Genomic DNA, 12,871 nt, shown 5'->3' on the forward strand with positions numbered 1-12,871 from the left:
AGTAGGTTTCTTATCCATACATGTTTTGAAATATCTAGAGCTTAAAAATAAACTGAGAACTACTTCTGCAGATGAATTAAATGATTAATTAGAAGGTCTTTAGGGAAAAGGAAATATAAAAAATAACAAAAAATTATTTTAAAAAATAAATGGTTCTTCAATTTTTTTATTTAATTTTTAGAGCAGGTATTTTTAGATTAGGAAACATAACAAAAAGGTTGTTTTATAAATTTGTTAACCATAGTGCAAAATTTTTCCATTAATGCAGCCACTTTATTTTTCTGTACTAAAGTATGACTTTGAGGACCTTGCATTATTTTCTAAGTAAAGTTTTAAGCTAGAGAGAAACAGCTCTTGGGCTACCCTCATGCCATCCTTTTAGAATGCTTTGCAAATCTTAAAGTGCTATAGAAATGTTGATAATTATTATTATTCTCTAGGACTGGGAAATTAAGACTGAGCTCAGCTAACATGATTCACCTAACTGGCCATAATTTCCAGCACTTCTTATTAATACAATAGTAGTTTAAGCTACATATGGATGCTGGAGAAGCTTGAGTGATAACTTCTGATTGAGTGACCTGTGACTAATGCTATATACATCATAATGACAACAAAAGGACAAAACACCCAAAAGACAATGTCATAGGTATCCCTGTTGCCCATCGACAGTTTTCCCCTTGAATTCTTTCTTGTCACAATCTTTCTTACAATCACATGTAGACTGGTTTCATTCTTTCTCTTCTCCCAAATACTTATAACTTGGGTTATTTCCCTAAATTTTGTTTAAGCATTTTGACAACTGAATACCAATAGGATCAGTTTCCCTTATAATCCTATGCATTTTATTTTATCCATTTAAAGACATTATTTTAAGAAATAGTATGGACTTCACAGATTGCCAAAGAGATCCAGGACACAACAAAAGTTAAGGACCTCTCCTGGTAGACATACTAGAACCATTAGTCCCTGACCTGCAGGTAGCCTTGACAACTCTGCTGCCATGGTGGGGGGGCATCTCCAGTATCTTGATCTATATCTTGCCACTGGACCCAGATGGCTCCAGAGGAGACAGGGAGGCTGGTGACCTTGCACAGCCCTCCCTCACTTAAATCCAATTCACTTGCAAGTCATGGCATTGTCTTCCTGATATCATGGTCCTCTTCTAGAATGAAGGACAAACACCAACAACAACAAGGTACCATGGCAACAACAACAACAACAACAACAATAATAATAATAATAGCTAACATTTACCTAGTGCTTCTATGTGCCAGGCATTGTACTAAGCACTTTACAATTATTATGTCACTTGCTCCTCACAACAATCCGGGGAAATATGTGCAATTATTATCCTCATTTTAAAGATGAGGAAACTGAGACAAACAGAGTTTAAGTACCTTGTCTAGGGTTGTGAGTCCATGACTCTTAAAATTCTCAGGAAGGTAAAATCAGTATGAATTGATTCTAGTACCGGTATCTAAACAACTATAGTTTATCTCAAAATGTATTTCTCAATCAGAGAGACATGGAAAATAAGGAGTATTAGACCAGAAGGATATATTGTGTTTTTCTTTGATGTTATATGGAAGTTGATATAGGATTGAATTCCCAGAAAGTCTGTATTAGTCACAACAGCAGACATGCAGCTGTCCTCTTTAAACACAAAATATATTTTTATATGAGAATATTTTTCGATGAGTAAAAAGTCTTTCCCCTAAATACCTTGTAATTATATCTGTTCAGGGATCCTCACAGTTATGTGAACAGGGAGCTCCACTAGTAGTCATAATTAACTAAAAAATCCATGTGCACCATTAGAGTTTAGAATTATATGATTCAATTTTATTCAACTAATCATCAACTAACATTGATGAAATGTCTTCTATATGTACATGGTGCTATATTAGACACTATAAATATAAAGCCAAAAATGAAATACTGTCTGATTTGAACTTAGGAAGATGAGTCTTCCTGACTCCAGGACCAGCATTCTATCCACTGCCCCACTTGCCTGCCCAATTATGAATTACTATGGGATTAAATAATGCCCAGAAAATGTTGAGAAAAGCCAAGGCTAGCAAATATTGGCATTTCTTACAGATGCCAGTAGTAAAGTGGCTTTACATAAGCTTAATCAGTTATAGCAAACTCACTGAGCCTCTGGTTTCATTCACCCATGCCCAGTGAGTAAATTAAATTAGTTTGAGCCTGGAGTGCCACCTGGCGACCTACGCTGATGCAGCACTTCGTGTAACCACTTCAAGCCTTGTGTCCTAATATTATTAGATGAAACACTTGCCCTGTCTGTGTTGGTGGAAGCAGTGTTTCACATACAGAATGTCTGTAGAATTGTAAAGGAGTCCTGAAATGAGGTCAGCTTCTGGCAGATCACATGACCCTGATTTATACTACTGCTCAGTGTTCAGCCCCATATGTGTCATCCTTCTGCTGGGCTCAAAGTCTAAAAGCTTGAATAAAAAATGGCATGACTTTGGGACATTATAGGAGGCTAAGCAGGACTGTGGAAAGCAATCTACAAATGCACGCTCTATTTAAAAACCAGGAAAGGGGATTTCATGGGAGTTAGAGCTCAATCCTTACAACAGTGAAGGAGTTTTTTTCCCAATAAAAGGAAAAACAAAAATAGAACTAAATAAAATACATAAGTAAATAATAATAATAATAAAATTAAAATAAAAAACTTGAAATATCCTTCACTGTACCTAATCTCCCCAAAATAAGTTGGAATGACTAAGTATTAAAGAACTTTGAGGTATCTTTCACTTAAATGAAAAAGAAAATATTGAAATAGGAGCCAATGGGGTTCATTTTGGGATTGGGGCCTTAGCTGTCTATCAGTAACAGGCAAGTAAATCTATATGAAAGCATATTCTATGAAAAGACAAAGTTCTGAAATCATGAATGGTAGTCATATTGATCTGAGTTTGTACGGCTTTCAGAGGTTTTCACAGTGTTGTTGTATAAAATTTCTCCTGGTTCTGCTCATTTCCTTATTCATCCATTTATAAAAGCCTTCAAAGTTACTATTTTTTTAGTTATGTAGTGTAAATTGTTCTTCTTGTAATGCTCACTTTACATTTAATTCACATAATTCTTCACTTGTCCTTTTGAAATTGTGCATATTTGTTACATGAACCTTTTCTCTTTTTTCCAAAAGGGTGCAAGAAGGGAAGGGAGAGAACATAGAAAATTTCTCTTAATTTTTTTTTAAATCAAAAAAGGGGAACCAGTGCAACAAATGTAAAATGTTGCGTGCATTTTCAGATGAGGTCACTAATAGCTTTATTTAACTGTTTTACTTTGTTACAAGAGAACGCTCAAAGGATCAGAATCAATGTTCAGCCACGTGTTTTTGGACAATTCCAGGTCTCTTTCCACTACAGTACACTGCCTCTCATAATTCAAATGACTTAAGCCTATACATTAAATTTTGTTTACTTCTGAAAGTCTAAAAATATATTTAATGGAATCTGAGTGTGTTATTGATGTGTGTTATAGGCCCTGATATATGTCAATCATTTCATTGTTCAAATCTAACATACTAACAATTTTTCTCTTTCAAAAAGTATAATCCTGAGTAATGTATGTATAAAGATTGTTACTTCAGAAATTTGAATATTCTTTCATTACAAAAATGATGAGTTTTCTTTGAATTTTCTTTCATTTTCTCTGTAGAAAACAATGAAGCATGGGCACCCTAAATTATTCATCTTTAATAAGCCCTAGATATTAATTCTGTCTGTTTTTGTCAAAATTTCCTCGATAACAAATTCTTGAAAAAAAGTGATAGAAGAGAATTGATCATTTTTAGGCAACTATGACATATATAAGTATATGGATTGGATACAGCCCTAATTATGATCTAATTTCATATATTCTTTGATCTGAAGATCATATCATAAACTGTTTGAAGTAAACCCTTAATAGATTAATTAATAAAGGTGGAATGGGAAATTTTGGGTTCCTTCTACAAAAATGATTTCCTCCCATTTATGGCTTTGCATGTGTGTGTGTGTTATATGTATACATATGTAATGTATGTTTGTGTATGTGTGTTGTTTATATTTATGGCTGTGTGTATGACAATTTTCATTGTCAAATGAGTATTTTAAACTCAATATTTTCAGATTCATTTTTTATTTTTAAGCATTATTTTAGTTGATACATATTAATATTTCTATAGTTCTACCAGCACAACTCATATTTTCTCATCATGAAGATTTGCAGAAAACTAAAATCATTTGACAAACACAAAAATGCTTGTTTTACCATTTATACAAGACAGACAAGAGGAAAAGAAAGAATCCAATTACCAACATGTCTAACCAAAATTTGAATAGTTGAAAATCTCTTCATAATTTATTTTATAACTTTCATATCATTTATCTATATAATAAATCAAGCACACCTTTAAAATATGAACCAAACTAAAATAGGTAGCATGAGTTAAGTAAGGCATCATTTAGCAAAAAATCCACAGATTCTATTCCAACTTCCAACACATCTACCTTGTAAATTGTGCAACTTCTTGGCTTTCTTGGTTTCCCTTCCTAGAAAATAATCATCATCATTATCAAAATCATCATCATTTATCCCTCTCACAAGAATGTTGTAGGGTTTACTCAGGGATTTTTTTTTAATTTGGCTATTTTTTCCCTAAGAAGTGAAGTTAGCAGACTTTTATACCTTGTCTGCATCTATACACTAAAGCATCCTGATGAAAAGTGGAAAAATAATCATTTGTGGATTTAGGCAATGTGCAGACAAAAACCAGAAAATTTTTAAATATACATAATATATCAATAGAAATATAACCTATTTTGTTGTTATTTTTATTATTAGAGATAAATTCAAACTGTCCAGCCACTTGAGCTATCTTTATTATCTCATATATCATCCTATTTTCTTTCTTCCCTTTGAAATTAGTTCTTATTTCTCATTTTTTCATGACTTGAGATTTAAGAAAATTTAAAGAAATGTCATTGAATTCCAGAGTTAGATGGGACCTCAGATGCCATCTAAGCCAACTCATGCCAAAACAAAAGTCCCCTATACAATGTTCCTGGCAAGTGGTCATCCAGGATCTGCTTGAAGACCTCCAATTATTGAGAATACACTAATTTCCAAAGCAGCCTATTCCACTTTTGGAAAGCTCTAATTGTCCAAATACTTTCCTTACTGGGGCTCCTAGCACTCATCCTGATTTCAGATATTTTTATTTTTATACTTTCAATTCATTGATATCTTAATTATAGAATGTTAAAAATTGGGAGACCTAAGAAAGCATTTATACCCATTTTAGGTTAAATTCTCATGAGAAATCTTTGCAATGGTTTAACCAAAAAAAAACAGGCATTTATATAGCACTTTAAAATTTGCAAAGCATTTTACATACACTATCTCATTTGAATTTCATATATCATAGTTTAGTTTCCTAATGGGCTATTTTTAACACTTCTATACAACGCTAAAAAATCAAGTCCTCTGTCATATACTATGCACTTTCAAAAAAAAGTAAATTATTTTCAACCCCATTTATAGGTGTTTTTCTTTTATTATCATGTTTTTATTCATGTAAATACAAATACTTTCACTTTGATGGATCAAAACATAAGTATATGCAACCATAGGACTCTTTGATTCATGTATGTATTGCTTTCCTAGCAAGCCTTCTTAATCAGTAAATGTGAAATTGCGTGAATATTTGCATGTGAATATATGAGATAATAAACTAAGGGAATATAAAATTCAATCCATTTCTATTCATTATAGGTATGAGATGATTCTAAAATTATGTATTTCAATAATATACATTTAATTGCAATAGTGTATATATGCAACATACAAATGTATATATACATATATATATATATACCATATTCAACTACTGGTGTTAACCTTATGCATTAGATGAAAAGCTTATTCTTGTTCTTATTATACATCATATTTTTTCTCTAAGAAATGAAGTTAGCAGACTTTTATACCTTGTCTACATCTATATACTAAAGCATCCTGATGAAAAGTGGAAAAATAATCAATCATTTGTGGATTTAGGCAATGTGTAGACAACAAACAGAAAAATTTTAAATATACATAAATTTCTGTATACTCATGTCCACTCCAACAATTCATCACCCAGCAAATTCAGATATTTCAAGAATGGTAAAGATTTCTATGTAGTTATTTTAATAAATGGTCAATAGAGAATCAAATGGTGTATGTGATTCTGTAATATGGTACAATTTGAAAATAGGCTTCTGTTTAAGGAGATTCATTCAAATTTTTATTTTAATAACTTAAGTTGACATTTCTCCAAGTTATTGATACATCAAAGAATATGAATTATTCTGATGGAAAATTATTATGTATGATTTTACCTGATATTACTTTTATTCCATAAAAAGGAGTTCTTTTTACTATATTGCTATGCAAACAATTTGAGGAATAGTAAAAAAGCAAACCCTACAAAATATTATCACTCTAAGAAAAACTTTGCTATCAGTTTATGTATGGTTCTAACACAAATAAATTTAAAATTTCGATTTTGTTCAAAACATCACTGGATGTGTTAAACTTTTTTGTACACGCAAAATAACTTCCTAAGAGAAGGACTTAATTTATTTCTTGAACTGAGTATACAAACTACCATTGTATTCCTCCCTGTAGAATATTTAAATAGGATAGGTATATAGGCAAACATATTTAAATGTGTTTAAAAACATTATGATACACTAAAAAGGCTGTTATGAAGTAATGTGACTGTTTTTCTCACATATATGACAGATCTCATAAGTGTAAATGAGCGTTACCCAAAGCTGTCATCTTGTAAACCTATACACCTATTCTTATGATGTTGCCAACAAGATATTTTTTAATTCCTCTTTGGTAATTATCTAAAGTCTTCATCTGCTTAAGTGTGGATTTAAGTTTCAGAAATCACCCAGTCATCTGTTACTGAGTCTCCTGAATAGGTCGGTAAGTGTTTAAGTAGAGTATTATTGTGTGTTTAGTTAGTAAAATAATTAGTATTACTATAAAGATGTTCTTCTTGTGCATTGTGTATGGTGTCTCTAAAGAAAATTCCCAAAGAGGAATTCCCAAAATGTTCTTATCAATGGCATCATATTGGAATAAGCATAAGGTTTCCCAAAATGACTATTTTAAAGGATAGCACTTATTTAAACATGTAAATTCTAGGTGACTTGTATGTTTTTAAATCAGTCATTACCTTAGAATCACATCTCATACATAGCAACAAATTCTTACTCATGTCTCCTAATTTTATAGTATTCCTAAAGTAGTGCTGGCAATTTGGATGAATAGGAGAGCTTAATGTTATTATACATGATAAATGTAGATAGAGGTGAAGGAAAGAGAATGATTAATTAGTATTTTCAATAGCTACATTTTTTCACTTTTCACAATGGAATTTTTACCACAAAAATCAGCTATTCAAGAGACAAGATACAATAGAACATCTTCAAAGAAAAATACTAGTTACTATCATTCCAAAATTAATATGTTCTTATCCAAAACCAGGGGAAAGTTTTAAAAGAGAAAACTCCTATAGCTTTCCTAGCAGTACACTGGTTTTCTGTTTCACACCATTCACCTTTGCAGGTAAATGACTTAATTTAAAGAAATGGTTCTTTACTATCAGATTATTAATTAAGTACTCTATTCTAAAGACACACTAATAATACATATATATTCTCAGTGTATGTTATTATTCAGGTCTCTGATGTGTATAAATCCAGTCCTCTAAAGAAAAATCATCATGAAGTATTTTTAAAAATTTCAAGGTAGATATATAATAGGAATAGACAAAATTGAGTTCTAATAACCCTTTTCCTAGAGTAATTTGTTAATAGGAAAAAAATGGTTGAGATCAATTGAGTCTCTTTGTAGGGAAAAATATACTCATTGCAAACTTGTTAACTCTTTATCTAGGATATACCAGTAATAACTTCAACTATCTATTCTCAGCAGCAAAAGAACATGCTTCTATAACTTAGCAGTCTATAAGACTATGTCTGTGCAATATATAATAAATCTACATAGCCATACGTATAACAACTCCATAAGGAAAGTAGGACATCAAATGACTAAAAAATATTTTCAAAAATGTTAAGTTCTTTTCCTACTTATCATTTTCTTCCTAATATGAAATGTATACATAATGTACATACATATATATTTAGGAAATACAATATCAATTTTGCAATATTGCAAAATAATATCTCATCATATACTTGACTATACTTTTTGGATCAATTGAAATCTTAAATGAACATCACTATAAGCAATGATATTCAAGTATATTTTCATTCCCCACCCTTCTCCATCCCTCTTCCCTGCCCTCTAACTTACCTTCTTATGAATTGGCCAGACCAATCTTCTCCCACTCTGTTTTGCACCGAGCATTTCTAGTGACCCAAGACCAACCACAACACAACTGCCTCCAATTCTATCCCTTGTTGGAAAGATATAGCCATTAAAGTGTTCACAACAATGCAGAAAAACTACCCCTTCACAATAAAAGGCACCAAAGAATATGTTATAAGATAAATATTGTTATAAATTTTACATATACCTAAATAAAACTGAAAGCTTGTCATAAAGTTAAAAAGATACCTTGCAAAATTGACAAAATTAATATACTTTTAAAGTCACAAATTGCTTAATCATTAAAAAGAAAAGGTTACATGAACATGCAGCTTTTCTTTTTAATTAAATTAAAAGTCTCTGAAATCCCTCATGTGTGCTCACATTTCCATGGAAAATTATTTAAATGAAAAGCAAAGCATTCAAATACAATCCACTAAAATTGTTTAGATATTATATACTCACTCCTTCATTAAGTCAGTGTCCTAATATAAGGCCAAAAGTAAAAGATGCCATAGGTCATTATTAGTGGCTTCGCTGTCAGTTAGTCAAATCAACTAAAAGACCAATTATTCTGATGATGCACAGGTTGGAAAGCTGGTTAAAACAGAATTTGCTGCTGACATTAAGTCCTTTTTTGTTATAATTCCATATTTTTATTAAGTTAATTATCACAATAAAAATATTTCGTTGGGAGCTGCCTATTTGCAATATGTAATGAAGCAACATAGCCATACTTTCCCCATACTTCATGGGGAAACTATAACACAGAATGACTTTAAAATACCCTTCAAACCATCTTCCCAATCTTTACCTTTAACACTCAGGGGAAGAAAAATAGCATTTCTGAAATTGAGGTGTCAAGATTTTGTATTGAAGCAAATGAGAATTTAAAAGAAAATATAGAATAACCCTTTCCAATATTTTCAAATTTATTGACTTTTCTTTCACAATTGATTAGTTTTGTTCATTAGTCCATAAATTTATTTAATGTTTTAAGAAATTCAGCAGCAAGTTTAAACTCAACTCAGAATTTTATAATGAAACCCTCTTTTGCTTAACTTTCAGCAGGCAAAGAAAGAAAATCTGGAGAAATGGATAAAAGGATATTTTCAGATTCAATGAAGCAATTCATTTCCATTGCTACAAAATCCAAAATATTTCATTATAAATAGAAAAGATCAGGAGTATTCATGCTTATTAATAGGTTATAGTTGCAAATTCGAATTGTCACAGAAATAGCAGGAAGCAAGGAAAAGAGCTCTGAACAGGGAGTCTAAAGGAACCAAGTTCAAGTCAGGCCTCCACCCCTTTATTACTTGTGTGACTTTAGGCATGTACTCAACCTATCTGAGCCTTAGTTTTCTCACTTATTTTTGGAGGGAAGTGGGGCAGTGCTTAGGGAGAGGCAGTTGGGGTTGGATGACTTGCCCAGGGTTACACAGCTAGTAAGTGTCCAAGGATAGATTTGAACTCAGATGTCCTCCTGACTCCAGAGCTGGTGCTCTATCCCCTATGCCACCTAGCTGGCCTTCACTTATAAAATGAAGGAGTTAGACTAGAAGACACCACACACACACAGCCCTTCCTGGATCAATGTACTAGAAGTCCCTTCTTCAACTTTTTTTAATTCAAGGTTTTAATTTCAATTTTAAAATTAAATATCAATGCAACCAACCAAACTTGTTTAGTAACAATTTTCATGCAAATTAACTAATTTCAGCACATTAAGTATCCCAACAGCCTTTCAGTTGCTCCCCATCCCCATGAGGATTGTTTTCCTGATAAATGATTAATGCTAACTATTTTTGTCCATTTACTCTCATTCATTTTTTCTTCTGGTTCTTTTTTTTTTACATTGCAATATTTCATAAAAATGTTTATAGATCCTTCTGTATTCCTTGTTTGTACTGGTCTTTCCACTTTTTTCTTTTACTACTTTATACTTTTAAAAAGTGTACTTACTACAATGAAGAGACTATTTCTAAAAAATCCAAGCTATGCCTAAATATATCACCTGAATATTTTCAAATACTCTTTAGTGCAGAATGTCAGAATAAAAAAACATGTTTAAGTGATAATATATACTGTTTGGCTCTAATTGCAATGTTTTTTGCAGCCTACTCATTAGGGCAGATTACTCTTCACCAATTGTTTACTTGACATCAAATATTAAACATCAGAATAAATAATACCAATTTCAAGCTTTGGTGAACTGTTGTCAGTCAAAGCTCCTCAATTATTTTTAAATAAACAAATTTTTAATGCTTCTTCACAATTTGTTTTAATTGATGTTCTATTTATTCAGAATTACCAAGTGTTTCTTAATAGCACCCTAAGGAAAAGAGAATTCAGGTATTAAAAATATGGGTATTTAAAAGAAAAATTCCCCCAAAAGCAGGGAAACCACCACATATTCTCAGGCAAAACCCAACAGGATACTATGTCTTCTTTAGAGGTAATGGTAAAATGTTTGTCTCCAACTTAAGAGCTAAAACACACCTTTTTTGTTTAGTTTGATGGCCATCCCAAACCAGAATATATGTTTGTCATGTTAACAATATATGATCTATTATATAAAGCATAAATCATGCAATATGTATATGTATTGCATGTATATAGGTATAACATGCATACAATATAATAAATGACCTCACAACAATTTTCTTCATTCTTTTTATCTTTTTCCACCAAAGGAAACCCTAATTTCATCCTGAAACCAGAAGCAGAGCAGAGATTCACAGCAAATATACCAAAAATGCATTTAAAAATATTCCCCCAAAATACAACAAAAGCATAGTGTTAAGTGATTTGTGTGGACATTCTCTTTGGCTTTGAATACTGAAAAAAATGTGGATTTTTTTTCAAAATGTTTATTTGGTCAGAACACAGATTGGATGAAAAGCCCAGGATGAAGGGAAATTATTCTAAAATCTATGCTGCGTTACATTCTGCAATGTATCTGAGAGCCACATAATTGGGTCCCTTTAGACAAGCCAGCACCTACTCTACCCTTTTCTTTCACGCAGAATTGAACATCCCAGTAACCAAAAGGAAATATAATGATAACCTATGTTTTGCTCTATTTGTGATTTTGAAACCTACTTGATAACACAATCAACCCTACATTGTGTTTATTTAGCAGAGATGAAATAGTCAGCATTACAATAAATAATATAAATTTGGGGTTTTGGTTGACTGTTGTCAATAAAATCACCCCAACTATTTTTAAATCAACAGGAGTCCATGATTGCACAAGTTGGAAATGAGGTATTAGTAATTTAATTTTTTAATAACTACATTTTCTCTTGGGTGAAAATAATGATGAATAATGAGATAAAGAATGGTTTTGAATGCAAATTAAATGGCTTTCCTGCATCTTACTTGGTTTCAGCTACATCTATATCCAGGAGTCATGTGGACTATTTGTTTGTCAATGTTGACCAGTTGTTAGCCAAAATCAGGGCAAAAGTACAAATAAACAAGTGAAAGCGATTGTTTGGCTGCCTTGACCATTTTTAACTCATTTTTCCCCTGACTTGAAGCAATCAGATTAGTTTGTGCCTATTCATACAGTCTGACTGTGACTAATTAGTACAATGCTGTTTACATTTGCATTGTGGAAAAATGTCTCTTTTATTTTTTATATGGCTAAGCAAAATATAGGCAATTAAACATGTCATTGGCAAAAAAAGATGACTAAAAATAATAATAAATGAACACTATCATAGTAACTCTTATACTCAAGAAACTAAAAGTCATATCAGACTAAACCCTGTACTGAATTTTACTCATCTTAGCACATCTTCAGATAGAGACCATTGTCTAATTTAACAGGAAAATAAAATATGTATTAAAAACAGCAGTTTTATCTAGAAAACACTTTGTTCAGGCCTCATCAAGTTTTCCTCAAAGCTTCATAAAATAAAAGAGTCCACAAGATTAAAAAGGCCAAGTAAATGAAGATCAGGGGCCTTGTGAATTCTTGCTAATTAAGGATCTTGGTAATAACAACCTTAGTTTTGATTATTTGCCTCAGTTCTTCAATATCTCAATGGATCTATTATTTCATCAATATGATTCCTCCCTCCAGTATGGATCATTACCTGTCTATAATCTCTCACTTTCTGGGATGCATGTTAAGAGATACGTCAAAGAATTGTCACCTGCTCTTCGTTAAGCAACATTTCAGGGTCAGAGGAAGGTGTATATTCTTCCTATCAGCATCACAACCCCAAATAATTGGGGAACCAAAATTAGAAGTAAGCAGAAATAATAGTGAATTGGAAAAACCAATACAGTTTAAATGCCCAAACACATGTTTATTATAATAATTAACATAAACAAAGTCAAATTGACTGAATTTGGCAGGGGGCGGAGGGGAAGCATTTTAACATCACCACCACGTTAATGGTATTTTTCCTTACAAGAGTGAGAATTTAGAGCTTTTGTTGACTGGCTC

This window comes from Trichosurus vulpecula, chromosome 7, assembly GCF_011100635.1.
Source record: "Trichosurus vulpecula isolate mTriVul1 chromosome 7, mTriVul1.pri, whole genome shotgun sequence".
Classification (NCBI taxonomy): Eukaryota; Metazoa; Chordata; class Mammalia; order Diprotodontia; family Phalangeridae; genus Trichosurus; species Trichosurus vulpecula.